This window comes from Alexandromys fortis, unplaced genomic scaffold, assembly GCF_014885135.2.
Source record: "Alexandromys fortis isolate MF-2015 unplaced genomic scaffold, M_Fortis_MF-2015_v1.1 scaffold_230, whole genome shotgun sequence".
NCBI lineage: Eukaryota > Metazoa > Chordata > Mammalia > Rodentia > Cricetidae > Alexandromys > Alexandromys fortis.
The window spans coordinates 2,084,288-2,099,379 of NW_026068206.1; the positions used below are offsets into that span (position 1 = coordinate 2,084,288).

Genomic DNA, 15,092 nt, shown 5'->3' on the forward strand with positions numbered 1-15,092 from the left:
AACTATTGTAGAATAAGTTTATACTTAATATACATACTCTTGTCATACTTGAATTATAATTAATATACTGTATTTTTTTATTATTGTATACTTTACCTGTGATTTATATTTTACCTGTTTGAGTACCTGTTAGGCAGCCTGTTTAAGGCTTCTATTGGAAACTGCTTTTTGTAAGAATTTTACCTAGCAGCTCAAGGTCTCCCATAAGAATATTATAAGTAGGGCTTTAACCGTTGGACATCTAATTAAAAGTTTGTAAGCTATTCTCCTATTAAGTTTTAAGTCTGCCTTGCAGATAGGAAAATGGAAAAAGGAAGCATTTTTTTTTAACTAATAATGCTGGTCTCATTAGACACCAACATGTAGAAGAATGAAAATAGATCTATATCCATTTCCATGAGCAAAATTTAAGCTCAAATGAGCCAAAGGCTTCAGCATATAAAAATTTTGTGTTGAACCTCACAGAGAAAAAAATTTTTGAAGCACATTTTGCCACGTCGTAAACACAGTCTCAGTGGCACAAACATTGTGAGAAACCATAAATTAGAACTCCTGAATTGAGAACCTTCTGTATAACAAGGCTATAGAGTGGGGAAAGATCTTTACTTATCATAAATCCCTTTCAAAAATATATGAAGAACTCAAGAAATTAGTTATTAAAAATTTAATTCAATAAAAATATTTGTTATAGACCTAAACTGAAAAACTCTTAACAAACGTATTTAAAAATGACTGAGAGACACCTAAAAAATGTTTGAATATAACATTCTTTAACTGTCAGAGAAATGTAAATCAAAACTCTGAGATTTTACCTTATCCTTGTAAAAATGACCAAGATTAAAAATTATTGTTAACAACCTATGCTTAAGAAAACGTGGGTAGGGAAAAAACTTGCTGGAAGTGAGCTGCAGCCCGTGGCGGCAGCAGCGGCGCTGGGAGCGGTAACCTGTGTTGGAAGTGCATACTGGCAAAGTCATCCCTGCATCACATACAGCATTGAAAGACCTGAACAAATCCAGACTCTCCCAGCAGGAAGAGAAAAATCAAAAATCCAGGACTAGCCTCAGACCTCATTCCAGATGGTTGTGAGCCACCACGTGGTTGCCAGGAATCGAACTCTGAACCTCTGGAAGAGCAGGCAATGCTCTTAACCACTGAGCCATCTCTCCAGCTCCCCCAGCAGGAAGAGGAGAATCAAAAATCCAGGACTGGCCTGTTCAGCAACCCTGCACCAAGAACTAAAGACAAAATTAGACCGTAATCTTGAAAAACTAGTTTTCCAGCTGCAATTATCACAGTACTGTTTTAGGAACTAGCTGATTATGACCCTGGGAGTGGTCCCGAGAGGCAGGGAGCCGTGCCCCTGCGATCATCCCTGGGTTTTTGAAATTTTTATGACCTTTCTGGACCACGGGGCTGTGGTCTCTTCTCAAAAATTCTTTTTCCTGATCACTGGGGGTCAAATTCCTCCCCCAACAACCAAGGCCACGTGTAAGCGACCTCAGCAAGGACGGCCTTTGGCGGGTCATAGGGGGGCCGCGCCCTCCCAAGACCTGAGTGAGAGTCTCCCCAGCACTGAGAGACCTCCATTATGTAAAATTAGGCAGATATCTACCTCAAAACTTAGCAGTACCCCTTTTGGGCCTAAATACAAAGTTGTTTAACCATACCACAAGGACACTTGCTCTGCCATGCCCACAGCAGAACTACTGTATCATAGCCAGAATTTGAAAATAATCCAAAGGTATCTTTTTTACATCTAAGATAAATGAGACATTATCCTTTTAAAATATCCATGAATACCACAAAATATCCCGGAGCAACTCCAAGCAAGCAGGACAGAAGTTTTTTGTCCCATCATCTCTGCCTGTGAAGGCGGAAATGTTTTTTATTTTTAACCATTATCACTTGTTTATAGAGTATAACTCTGGCCCTTGATAAATTTAGTGAGAGGCCTGAAGCAACACCTGGCAGCAGGAAAGAACCTCAAGCTGAAACATTACGATTCCCACCCAAGAGCGGGCCGTACAAACGAAAAAACTTGTTGGATAAGAATTTTAAATCTTGAAAGATCCCCTACTTTCTTGCGAAAGCAGAAGAAACACAGCAAAAATGACAATTTCACTGAAAGCAGTCTACAGATTCAGTGTAAATGTCCATTAAAAATTATAGCAACATTTCTCACAGAACTCACATACAGATTTTAATGTAAATGTTCATTAAAATTATAGGAGAACTTTTCACAGAACTCAAAAGAACAATACAGAACTCAAAAGAACAATCCTCAACCTTATACGAAAGAAATAAAAACTCAGGATAACCTAAACAATTCTAAAAATCCTCTGAATGCATCACAATCTTTGACCTTAAAACTTTTTCTACAGAAAAACAGTACTGAACTTAATCTACCTTAGATACAAACTTTTACACCTACAAACTAAAGATTTTTGACTAAGAAACAAGATTTTTAAAATGGAAAAGAAGCATATTTACTATCCTAAATGCAGCTGCAGCTTTTTGAGTCTAGACTCCTTTATAGCAAACCTGCCTGTCAGCTTTCGCTCCATGTGGCAGGGAGTTAAAGACATATACATAAAGCAAAGACATAAATCTCTGTTTTTGACTCTTCATTTTAAATTCTAACTACAGTTCTTCCTCCCACTTTTCTTCCCACCCTTCCCCTTAACTTCTTCTCCCAGCCCACATCTTATCCACTCCCCCCCCAACAGGTAAGGGCTCCTATGGAGATACAACAAAATCTAGCACATTAAGTTGGGGCAGGATCAAATCCTCCCCTCTGCATTAAGGCTGATCATGGAATCCCACCATAGGGAATAGGCTTCAACAAGCTAGCTCATGCACCAGGAATAAACAGCTCATGCCAGGGGCCCCTCAGATAGTTCAAGCTTCACCACTGTCTCCCACATATGGAGGGCCTAGGTCAGTCCCATTGAGGCTCCACAGCTGTCAGTCTAGAGTTCATGATTTTCCATCAGCTTGATTCAGCTCTCTCTGTAGATTTCTCCATCATGATCTTTACCTTTCTTGATCATATATTCCCTCCTCCTTCTCTTCAACTGGATTCCCGGAGCTCGACCTGGTGCTTGGTTGTGGATCTCTGCATCCGGTTCCATCAGTTATTGAATGAATGCTCTATGATGATACCTGGGATATTCACCAATCTGATTACAGAAGGTCAGTTCAGCCAACTTCTCCACTACTCCTAGGAGTCTTAGCTAGTGTCATCCTTGTGGAGTCATGGGAATTTCCCAAGCAACAGATTTCTCCTTAACCACATAGTGACTCTCCCTATCAAGATATCACTTTCATTGCTCTCCCACTCCATCCCTCCCCACCTCAACTATCCTATTACCTCATGTTCTCATCCCCTGGATATGACAGATAGAATGAATCTATTTGCAATCTTCTACATGTTGCCATCCAGGTATGCCGGTACCATTTGTTAAAGATGCTTTTCTTTTTTCATTGCACTATTTTGGCTTCTTTGTCAGCAGTCAGATGGTCATAGGTGTGTGGATTAATGTTAGTGTTTGATCCTATTCCATTGATCTGTGTGTGTTTTTATGCCAATATGAAGCTGTTTTTATTACTATATCTCTGTAATAGAGTTTGGAGTCAGGTATGGGGAAGCCTCCAGAAGTTCTTTTATTATATGGAATTATTTTAGCCATTCTAGGGGTTGTTTTTGTCTTTCCGTTTGAGTTTAGTATTGTTCTTTCGATGTCTGTGAAGAATTTTGTTCGGATTTTGATGTTGCATTAAATATGTATAAGATTGTCATTGTTATTATGTTGATCTTTCCTATTCAAGAGTATGGAAGTTCCTTCAACTTTCTGGTAATTCTTAAATTTCTTTCTTTAGAGATTTAAAGTTCCTCTCCTACTTATTACTCTAGCTAGAACTAGTACTATTTTGAATAGATATGGAGAGAGTGGACAGCCTTTTCTTGTTCCTGATTTTAGTGGAATTGCTTTGAGTTTCTATCCACTTAGTTTGATATAGGCAGAGCAACCAGATAAGGAATATTCTGGGAAGAAGAAAGGCAGAGAGGCAGTCACCAGCCAGATGCAGAGGAAGTAGGCTGAGAATGCCTTACTGAGAAAAGGTACCAAACCCCATGGCTAAACATAGACAAGAATTATGGGTTAATTTAACTTGTAAGAGCTAGTTTATAATAAGCCTGAGATAATAGGCCAAAGGTTTAAAATTAATATAATCCTCAGTGTGTTTATTTGGGACTAAATGGCTGTGGAACCAGGCTGGACAGAAACATCCATGTACAAATGGCACCCAAACGTTTGGCACATAAGTCCTGAGAAAGTTTAACAAATAAGAAAGGGTTTTAGACAGATGAGAAACACAGCTTCTTGGTAATCATCTATTTTCCATTAGGCTCTGTTTTCTGGTAGTAAGAAGAGGTGTAGCTCATATAAGAGAGACTTCCTGACTCAGCATTAGTGGCAAAATCCTTGCAACTCTTTTAAGAGGCTCTGCTACCAAACGTTTAAATGGTATTTATGAGCTGCTGGCAGCAGGCTTCTTGGTGGTGGTATATACCTTGAAACTCCAAAGACTTGTGGCAATAAATATGGCTCTGGCCAATATCTCCACCATGAAGCTAGGCTCCCAAAAAGCTAAGGAATTGGTTGGAGTCTGCCACCAAAGTCACAGCTTTAATTCTAGCTATATCACTTAGCAGATTAAAGATTCATGTGGTCAGAAAAAGAGATTTACAGTAAAGTCTGATTCAGAGTAAAAAATTCCTCTAAATGGTTTATAGTATATATATATATATATATTATATATATAATATATATATGCAAAGCTTGGAAGAGAAAAAAATGAATAGAGAAAGTTCTTAAGAAAAAGAAATAGAGTAGTTAGGTGTGGTTCTTCATGGCTTTAATCCCATCACTTGAGAGGCAGAAGTAGATGGACCTATCTGAGTTTGAGGCCTACAGAGTTCCAGGACAGCCAAAGATACACAGAAAAACCCTGTCTCAAAAAAAAAATTAAAAATAAAAAATAAAAGAAATAGAGTAAAAAAACACATAAAGATGGAAAATACACAGAGCATCTTGATATTGTATGTTATTGTATTGTCTTGGAATTGACTGCTGAGGAAGGAACAACAGCTCCTCAAAAACATTTGATTAGAAATTCTTGATTAATCCAACTTGTATATTTTTAAAATGCCTTGAATTCAAAATTTAAGACAGAAGATACATTACTTTGGGAAAGAAGTTCTGCTTTTATTTCCACCAGAAATGTGGATTCATTCTGGATTTAAAAAATCAGGTTTGATAAAGGAAAACCCCCTGAAAAAGCTGATACGAGCAGATGGTCCAGATGACACAATGTCTCAGAGCACTGCTGTTGCAATTTCTTCTAAGTTCTGCATCCAGAACAGCTTTAAGCCTGCTTGCTGAAAGGATCCAGACTTATAGAATACTCCAGTCAGGACTTGACAATAATCCTAAATTTTTTTGGGTCCCCATAAGATTATCAGTGTCCCCAGTCAGCAAGAAGTAGCCTAGAAAACTATGCCCACATTCCCAAAAATGGATTAGGGATGTTTGTCTTTGTTTTGAGTGTTGATTAGAAGTTCTTATGGACAATGATCAAGAAAAAAAGATAAACAAAGAAAATTAGATTCAGAGTTCATTTTGAAAAAAAAAACAGGAAATTCTGTGGGAACAATACTCTTGTACACTGTAAAGATTTATCACTTGCATCAGTTTAATTAAATGCTGGTTGGCCAGTAGCCATGTAGTAAATATAGGTGGGGCAACAAGACAAGGAGAATTTTGGGAAGAGAAAAGGCAGAGAGTCAGTCATCAGTCAAATGCAGAGGAAGCAAGATGACAATACTTCACTGAGTAAGGTACTAAGCCATGTGACTAAACATACATAAGAATTGAGAGTTAATTTAAGTTGTAAGAGTTAATTAATAGTAAGTCTGATGTAATAGGCCAAACAGTTTATAATTAATTAGGCCTCTGTGTGTTTCCTTGATACTGAATGGCCCGAAAACTGGGTGGTACAGAAACTTCCATCTACAGTTTGATGTTGACTTCTGCAAGGTATATATTGTTTTTATTAGGGTTAGATATGATCCTTGTATACCCAGTATCTCTAGGACCTTTATTGTGAAGGGGTGTTAAGTTTTGTCAAAGGCTTTTTCAACATCTAATGAGATGATCGTGTGTTTTTTCTTTCAGTTTGTTCATATGATGGATTACATTGACATATTTATATATATTGAACCAAACATCCATCTTGAAATGAAGTCTATTTGGTCATGGTGGACGATTTTTTTGATATGTTTGTAGATTTTGTTTGCCAGTATTTTATTGAATATTTTTTGCATCAATGTTCACAAGGGAGATTGGTCTGTAGTTCTCTTTCTATGTTGCATCTTTATGTGATTTGGGTGCTCATGTAACTGCAGCCTCATATAAGGAGTTTGACAATGTTTCTCTTCTGTTTATTTTGTGTGGATAAATTTGAGGATTATTGGAATTAGCTCTTCTTTTAATTCTTGTATAATTCTGCACTGAGACTTTCTGGTCCTGGACTTTATTTGGTTGGAAGACCTTTAATGACAACTTCTATTTCCTTAGGGAAATAAATTGTTTATTTATCTGTTCTTAATTTAATTTTGGTATGTGGTCCCTTTCCAGAAAATTGTCCAGAAATTTTAAGCTTTTCCAATTTTGTGGAATACCCGTTTTTAAAGTATGACCCAATCATTCCATGGATTCCCTCAGTATCTATTTGTTATATCCCCCTTTTCATTTCTGATTTTGTTAATTCTGATGTTCTCTCTCTGCCTTTTGCTTAGTTTGGATAAGTGTTTGCCTGTCTTGATTTTCTAAAAGAATTAACTCTTTGTTTCTTTGTAGTTTTCTCTTTGTTCTAATTTATTAATTTTGGCCCTCATCTACTCCTCATGGATTAGTTTGCTTCTTTTTGCTCTAGAGCTTTCTGGTGTTCTGTTAATTTGATATTGTGGGATTTCTCCAACTTTTTAAGTAGGCATTAAGCATTATGAACTTTTCTCATTGTACTGCTTTCATAGTGTCCCATAAGTTTGGGTATGTTGTACCTGCATTTTCATTGAAACCTAGGAAATCTTTTACTTCTTTCTTTATTTCTTCCTTGAACCAAGGATGATTCAATTGAGCATTATTCAGTTTCCATGGGTTTGTAAGTTTTCTGGAATTTGTGTTTAAGCCATGGTGATCTGATAAGACACTCAGGCTATTCCAATTTCTTATATCTTTTGAGATTTGCTTTGTGACTGATTATGTGGTCAATTTTAGAGAAGGTTCCATAAGGTGCTGAGAAAGAAGTATATTCTTTGGTGTTTGGGTGAAATGGTCTGTAGATATCTGCTAAGTACATCTGAGTCTTAGTTTGTTGTGGAATTTAAGTTTTAGTAATGTTTCTTTTACAAATTTGGGTGCCCTATTATTTTAGACATAAATGTTCATGATTGAGACTTCCTTTTAATGGATTTTTTTATAATGACGATGAAACATCCTTCTTCATCTCTTTTAACCTTATTTTGCAGTCTAAATTGTTAGCTTATCCAATAGCTACGTGAGTTTGCTTCTTAGGTCTGTTCGGTTGTAAAGTCTTTCCCCAATCCTTTACTCTGAGAAACTATTCGCCTTTTGTTGTGCCTGTGTCACAAGACCCCCAAACAATACCGCCACAGAGTCAGTATCTGATGCAAACACAAAAGGTTTATTGAAGCAAGTTTAGCCTTGGGCAGCAACTCAGCACTCAGGAGACTGAGGACAGTCCTGAGCATTTACAGGGTAGGGTTTATAAAGGGAATAATCACAAAGGAAAACCACAAGTGGATCCCAAGCCTTGTCAGAAGGTTTTGAGGTAGCTGACACTTAACATGATTGGTTGTGGCAAGGAAAAGTATAGAATCATACAGTAGTAAAAAATACATCTGGCATGGTTAAGGCATGTGGTTAGTAGCTGTTACTAGCCATGTTGTTAGTGACTGTCATCAATAATACCCACATCAGTCATACACACAATGGAGTTCAACTCATTTTGGGAACTTGGGATCACAAAGAGGGCATCAGATGGGTGATCTTAGTTTAGTTCAAATTTGACCATCACACTTTGAAGTTGAGGTGTGTTTTTTGTATGCAGCAGAAGGATGGATCCTGTTTTCATATCTGTTCTGTTAGCCTATGTCTTTTTATAGGTAAGTTAATTGTAGTGATATTAAGGGATATTAATGACCAGTGATTGTTAATTCCTGATATTCCTTGGTGGTAGTGTGTGCATATTTCCCTTCTTTAGAATTTGCTGGTGTGGGATTATCTATTGCCTGTGCATTTTGTGTGTAGAACTAACTTCCTTGGGTTGGAGTTTTCCTTCTAGGGCTTTCTGTAGGGCTCGATTTGTGGATAGGTGTAGTGATATTTTATTTATGTTTTAACAAAGTTTGCATGAAAATTAGAGAGCAGAACTAAGCCACTAGAGGCCAGGAAGTGATGTCATACACCTTTAATCCATGGACTCAGGAGACAGGTATGGGGATCTCTGTTAGTTCAAGGCCATCCTAGGCTTTACAAGATTGAATCTGTCTAAAAGAGAAACAGATCAAACAAAGGTGATCCCAGCATTTGGGATTACACACTTTTAATCCCAGTACTAGAGAAGTGGATACAGGACTAATATGGCTGGGTGAAGAGAAGAGTATAAGGTGGAAGGAGACAAGGAGAGTAGTGAGTCTGAGGTTTGGTGGAAACAGATGCAGTCTGAGGACAGGATTGCCTTTAGGTCTGAGCATTGGTAGAGGTAAAAGAACTCTCTAATGGTTGGCCTCTCTGCTTCTCTTATCTTCAGCATTAACACTTATATCTGACTCTGGGTTTTTATTATGAAGATCATCTAGAATTCACATTACAAATTGGTATTGTTTAAATCTGGTTTTGTCATGGAATGTCTTGTTTTCTCCATCAATGGTGACTAAAAGTTATTTTGGCTATAGTTGTCTGGGTTGGCATCCATGGTCTCATGGTGTCTGCAGAACATCTGTCTGGGGCCTTCTGGCTCTCAGAGTCTCCACTGAGAAACTGGATGTTATTCTGATGAGCCCGTTTTTATATATTACTTGATCTTTTCCTTTGTAGCTCTTAATAATCTTTCTTTATTATGTGTATTTTGTGTTTTTATTATTATGTGGTGAGGGGATTTGGGGGAGTCTAGCCTATTTGATGTTCTGTAAATTTCTTGTACTTTCATAGACATTTCTTTCTTTATGTAGGGAAAGTTTTCTTCTATGATTTTGTTGAATATATTTTCTGTGCCTTTGAGCTAGTATATTCTCCTATTTCTACCCCTATTATTCTTAGGCTTGGTTTTTTCATGGTGTCCCAGATTTCGTGGATGTTATATGTTATGATTTTGTTGGCTTTAATGTTTTCTTTGACTGATATGTTGGACTCTAGCGTCCAAACACCAAGGAGGAGTTACCCCCAGAGACCACCTCACACACCACAGCCGATGCAAAAGCATGAGGATTTTATTTATTCTGTCATGATAGGGTCCCTCAGCATTCGGAAAGCCGAGAGACCTCGAATAGATGGCACAGGCTACTTTTAAAGGAGAAGGCCACAGAAGCAAGGGAGGGTTGTGATTGGTTTATTCAAAAGGGCTTTTATCAATAATTGGCTGGAGAGCTGTTGCCAGATCAGATAAGGTAAGAGGTCATTTTGACCCCTTTTCCCAGGGGGCTGAATCAAAACATACATTATGGGTAATTGTTCAGGAACTGAGTATGTGCATGTGTAGCCGTTAGGTCCTTGGTTCCCAGGGGAGGAGGGGAAGCACTATGGCACGGAGGCTAAGAGGATTCAGAATTGTCAAAAATGGCTTCAGGATTGTCTTAAAGTCTTACATTCCCTCCTCTTATTTGGTCAAATATCTCAATCTTGAGATATTAGTAAATTTGGGGGACTAATTGGATCTGTACACAGAAATTAACAAACCAGTGTTGTAGGCCCATCATAAATCAATAGAGGGCATCAGGTCCTGTTGTCCTGGGACTTGGGAGAGTTAGGTTTGTCCCTAATTACAGGACATATGAGAGGTGATATTGTTGAAACTGCCAGATGAGGCTATTCCCTCATAATAGGGAGGTTCTGCTTACAGGCATAGCCAGCAAGATTGTGTCAAGCTGGAGTAGCAAAGAAAAGGCTCCCACTATCAGATTAAACAGTCTCTGGCCTGTATTAGAGCTTGTCAGCAGTGAAGCAGGTGTAGCAGAAGGGTTCTTAGCACTAGGAGTAGGGCGTAGGGCCCTGGCAAGGGGGGGCTACCTCAGCAGGGGCTACCTGGTCCTGGTCAGGTAATACCAGTTTGGGCCCTTGTATTATGGTCATGGGAGGTGTTACAACAACTCACAGGGTGAACAGAATCCCTATGTCTTATTTTTTCTGGATCATACAACCATAAACCCCAAGTATTGTCTGTTAACCGGTTAGTTCTTTTTTTTTTTTTTTTTTCTCCTCAGTGAAAGTGATTGTGATTTTAGACTTTTTTTTTTTTGGTGTGGTATGGGTGAAAGAGACTAAGTCCTTTTTGTTAACCCTCAACCAGGAGACATTGACATTGGTTTTACATCCTCAGGTAGCACAATAAAATGCTTTAGCCCCCCCCCCCATACTGCAGAGTTTGCCCTCCCCCAGACAAATATATCATTCAGAATATTTGCATACAAGATAAAAGTTTCGGGGGTTTGCTCAGTATCCTCCCAAGAGTCTTTTGCTAAAACACACAGGTCAAAAGTTAGCTGGGGGAACCAGGTATCCAGGGGAAGAACTCCAGTGGCTAGCCTTAAGGCTGGCCCAGTCTCAAAGTTAGTCAGAGTCCAGGTTAAGTCCTGAGGTATAAACATCACGGCAAAGATCAGCAAGCCTGGCAGAATCAGGCCTCTTTGAGAGGATTTTGGGTACGCTGAAACTTTCATTTGGAAGGTCCTGGGTCGTCCTGGGGAGGTGCAGGCTTGACATGAGACACATGGATCCAGGCTGTAATATCGTCCACTTTGAGGGCAGTAGGTGTAAGGTCCCTTCCAGCGAGGTTAACGGTTCTGGGACTGGTGTCTCCGAATGTACACAGAATTGCCAACCTGGAATGGGTGTGAGATTTCCGGGTGCCCAGCCTGGTGTTGGGAGGTGCCAGCAGAGAAGCAGGGAGAAGTAGTTCAGCTGGCACCAGCAGGGATAGTCAGGGCCCCTTTAGGGAAGGTCTAGTCCAGCCTGCAGCAGCAGGCTCTGGTCAGATAGTACTTGGTTTTAAATAACAATTCATGCCCCAAGTCCTCCCCTACACCCATGGAGACCGTCCTGGTGCTCGCCCCTGGGAGACAAGTGGGGGAGATGTCACAGGTCCCTGTGCTCCACATGGAGCATTGTTTTGGGGAAGTATCTATGTTTTGGACCCCCGTGTCCAAATATTTCCTCCAGGGGAAAATCTGCCAGCCTCCAGGAGCAGCTGTGGGAATATGCATCTCGGATATCCCAGGAGGCTAGCCCTGCCAGTAGTTGACAGAAATCAGGGGTGAGGGCAGGGGTATCAAAGCAAGGGCTTGAGGAGGCATGGATTGCAGGTATGAGCGGACAGCTGCTGTTCTGGCTGTGGGGTGCTGTAGCTTTTTTTATGTCCCTCCAGATATCCCCCAGGCGTCAATTCTGGAACAAATGTGGGATTTCCAGGTGTCAGGGTGGCCAGGAGTCTCTATGCTTGGGCTTGGAGATCTGGAGAGGCTTCAACCTTGACGGCAGATCGGGTTTGTGAGCAAATGGGTCATGAGGGGCCTTAGGAAACCAAGGAGGGAGGTCCCCCATATTGGATCTCATAGGGGGTTAGTCCAAGCTGAGACGGGGTGTTTCTCACACAGAACAGGGCTAGGAAGGAGCTGTACCCAGTCTCTAGTGACAGATTCCAAAGGCTAATCTGGTTTTATTTATCCTTTTTACCTGTCCTGAATTCTGGGGTCTGTACGTACAGTGTAATTTTCCCCAGTCTTACCTATGCCCTGACTTGTCTGGGCAACAAGGCAGTTTTACCATCAAATCCGATTACCTTGGGCAGGCCAAACCTCGGGAAGATTTCTTCTTTGATCTTCTTAGTCCTGGTAAGAAAAAGCTTCTCTGCCATCCAGGTGATGTCCCTTTAAGTAGGCTGCTCAGCTCATTCACCATTGCTGCCCTGCCTCCTTACCAGCATGTGCCACCAAAACCGGCTCTGCTTGGGTATTGCTGTACCCCAAGCTTCCCACAGCTGTGGTCTGGGAGCTGGGGACAGTTGTTCTCTGTGAAACTTGCAGGCAGCTCCAGAAGGCTGTTTGGAATTGGGCTCTGGCATCTCCCAGCCCCTCCTCCCTTTAGTCAGTCGCTACCTGCGGGGGGGGGGGGGGGGGGGGGGGGGGGGNTCCCCAGGCTTGGGCTGTGACCAAGGCAGCTGGGAGGAGGATTCAGCTGGCAGTGCCTGCAAAGCCTTCCTCAGCAAGGTGAGCATGCCGAAGGCAGAGAGTAGCCTGCTTTTCTTTACAGTCCTGGAGAACAGTAGGGGAAGTCAAAGTCTCCACCAGGTCTTTTTCTAATAAAAGCGTGGGACACTCAGGAATAATCAGCAGTCCTTGTGTCCATAGTCGAATGTTTTAGACACAGCGAGGGGGAATTCTTCCCTTTTTTCTCCCCGTACACCCCAGAATTGGACACCTGGGTGCACAGCGTAAGCAAGTGGGGGAATTTCTATCACTGTGGCTGCTGCGTTGGCCTCTCAGGTGGGCAGAGCGCTGCTTCAGTAGCCGGCTGTGCTCAGCGCCGTTCTCCGACCCGCTTCTGCTCAGCAGCTGCTTTGGGAAGTGTCTCGAGCCCAAAGCCCGGTAGGGCCACTCCTCTCCTCACTGAAGTCTTCATTTGGCCACTCAGGGGCTGCTCTGTCTGAGGTGTGCAGTCTCTGCAGCTGTCGTCTTCTGTTGCCTCCCTACCTGTCTAATTTTTTTTTTCTTTACTAAGTTTTGGAGGAAGCATCTCTTCAGTCCCTCCATTTTCTGCAACTTGCTATGAATGTCTGATGCTAATTGGCCTATAAAAGACCTACATTGGCCTACATTGGCTTGGCGATCTGCTGCCATGGGATCAAAGGGGGTGTACATTTTGTACCCCTCCAATAGTCTTTCTAAGAATCCTGTAGGAGTACTATCAGACCTTTGTACTATTGCTCTTACCTTAACCAAATTAGCAAATTAGTGGGGTGCTTTGCAACCCCCCCCCTTTTTTTTTAGACCTGCCAATTGGAATCTGGCAATAAAGGTGGAGCTGCTCCTTACCAGCTGGAGTATTGATGTCCCATTCGGGTCAAGTCAAAGGGAAGGTGTCCCATCCTTTATCTCGTTCGGTGATTGGATTGGCCTGCTGTAAGCTCCTGGGACATTCTTTTGAGCTTTAAAGAGAACTCACTGCTTTTTCTCTGTTGTTAGGAGCACCTGTAAGAGCTGCTGGCAATCATCCCAAGTGGGCTGATGAATAACCAGAACAGATTCTATATACCCAGTCATGGCCTGAAGGTCTGGAGAGAAGGACGGGTTATAAGTAAAGATAAGAGGCAGAAAGGGGCAGTATTGTAATTGTCCTGTTATTGAGCTAAGGCGAAATGCCTGGGAGGTCATCTCTCCCTAGCAGACATCCCTCCCCTGCCTCAGCATAGATACTGAGTCCTGAAGTTTTCAAGGCTAGGGCCCCACCAGAGGGGCTCCTCAGGAACCAACCGCTTCATCCAGGGGAGGAGGAGGGAGAAGTCTGCCATGCTCTGCTGGATATCAGGAAGAACCAGAGGTGCCTGGATTCTGGGTTTCTTTTGCTCCTGTACAAGAAAGAGAGAAGACAAAGGGCTTGGGGAGGGGCAGCCAGCACCTCCTCCAGAGGGTGGGCAGCTTTCAGAATCAGGGGAACTGATGATGGCCAGGGGGCTGGTACCAGGTTCTGAATTCCTGCAGGTGGATTTTAACAAAGACAAACTGACATACAAAAACAAAAATACAAAGAGACAGACATAAACTCAAAACCAGAAGCTGGTGCTCTCACCACCATTCTGATGTAGAACTGAAAATACACAAGAACAAAAAGACAGACATAGACTCAAAATCAGAAGCCGTGTGGCAGCAGATCCAAAAATACAGATGGAGGATCACATCTCCCCTGGAGATTAGGGCGACCTGGTCACCCCTCCCTCCCATAAATGCCCATGAAATGTCTTTCAGGACTAGGGCAAGGGATCTCAGGACACATCTGCCTCCTCCCTTAGCCCCATTTCAATACAGACCCTGCTCAAGTACAATTCTCAGATTACTGATTTACAATTACATAGAAGCAGAAACATAATACACAAACAGACAGACATACAAATGAGCTTGTTTCTTTATACGTCCAACTGGGTTTAGAGTGTATCTGGGAGCGACTTGATTCCCAGTCAGGGAACCAAATGTTGGACTCTAGCGTAAAAACACCAAGGAGGAGTCACCCCCAGAGACCACGTCACACACCGCAGCTGATGCAAAAGCATGCGGATTTTATTTATTCTGTCATGATAGGGTCCCTCAGGATTCTGAAAGCCGAGAGACTTCGAATAGATGGCACAGGCTACTTTTTTTTTAAATATAATTTTTATTGAAAAAAAATTCCGCCTCCTCCCCACCTCCCATTTCCCTCCCCATCTCCCTTTTCCCCCTCCTCCCTCTCCTCTCCCCCTCCCCCTACTCCTCTCCCCCTCCCTCTCCAGTCTGAGGGGCAGTCAGGGTTCCCTGCCCTGTGGAAAGTCCAAAGTCCTCCCAGCTCCATCCTAATCTAGGAAGGTGGACATCCAAACCATCCTAATCTAGGAAGGTGGACATCCAAACTGGCTAGGCTCCCACAAAGCCAGAACATGAAGTAGGATCAAAACCCAGTGGCATTGTCCTTGGCTTCTCAGCAGCCCTCATTGTCCGCCATATTCAGAGAGTCCGGTTTTATCCCATGGTTTTTCAGTCG

The 15,092-nt window shown here is 41.7% G+C and overlaps 1 protein-coding gene across 1 annotated transcript in view; it reads left to right on the forward strand.

The window, feature by feature from the left end:
* The window catches only part of Satl1 (spermidine/spermine N1-acetyl transferase like 1), a 49,215-nt gene that overhangs the window by 6,006 nt on the left and 28,117 nt on the right, over nucleotides 1–15,092 (forward strand). The gene's annotated exons all lie outside the window — the stretch shown is intronic.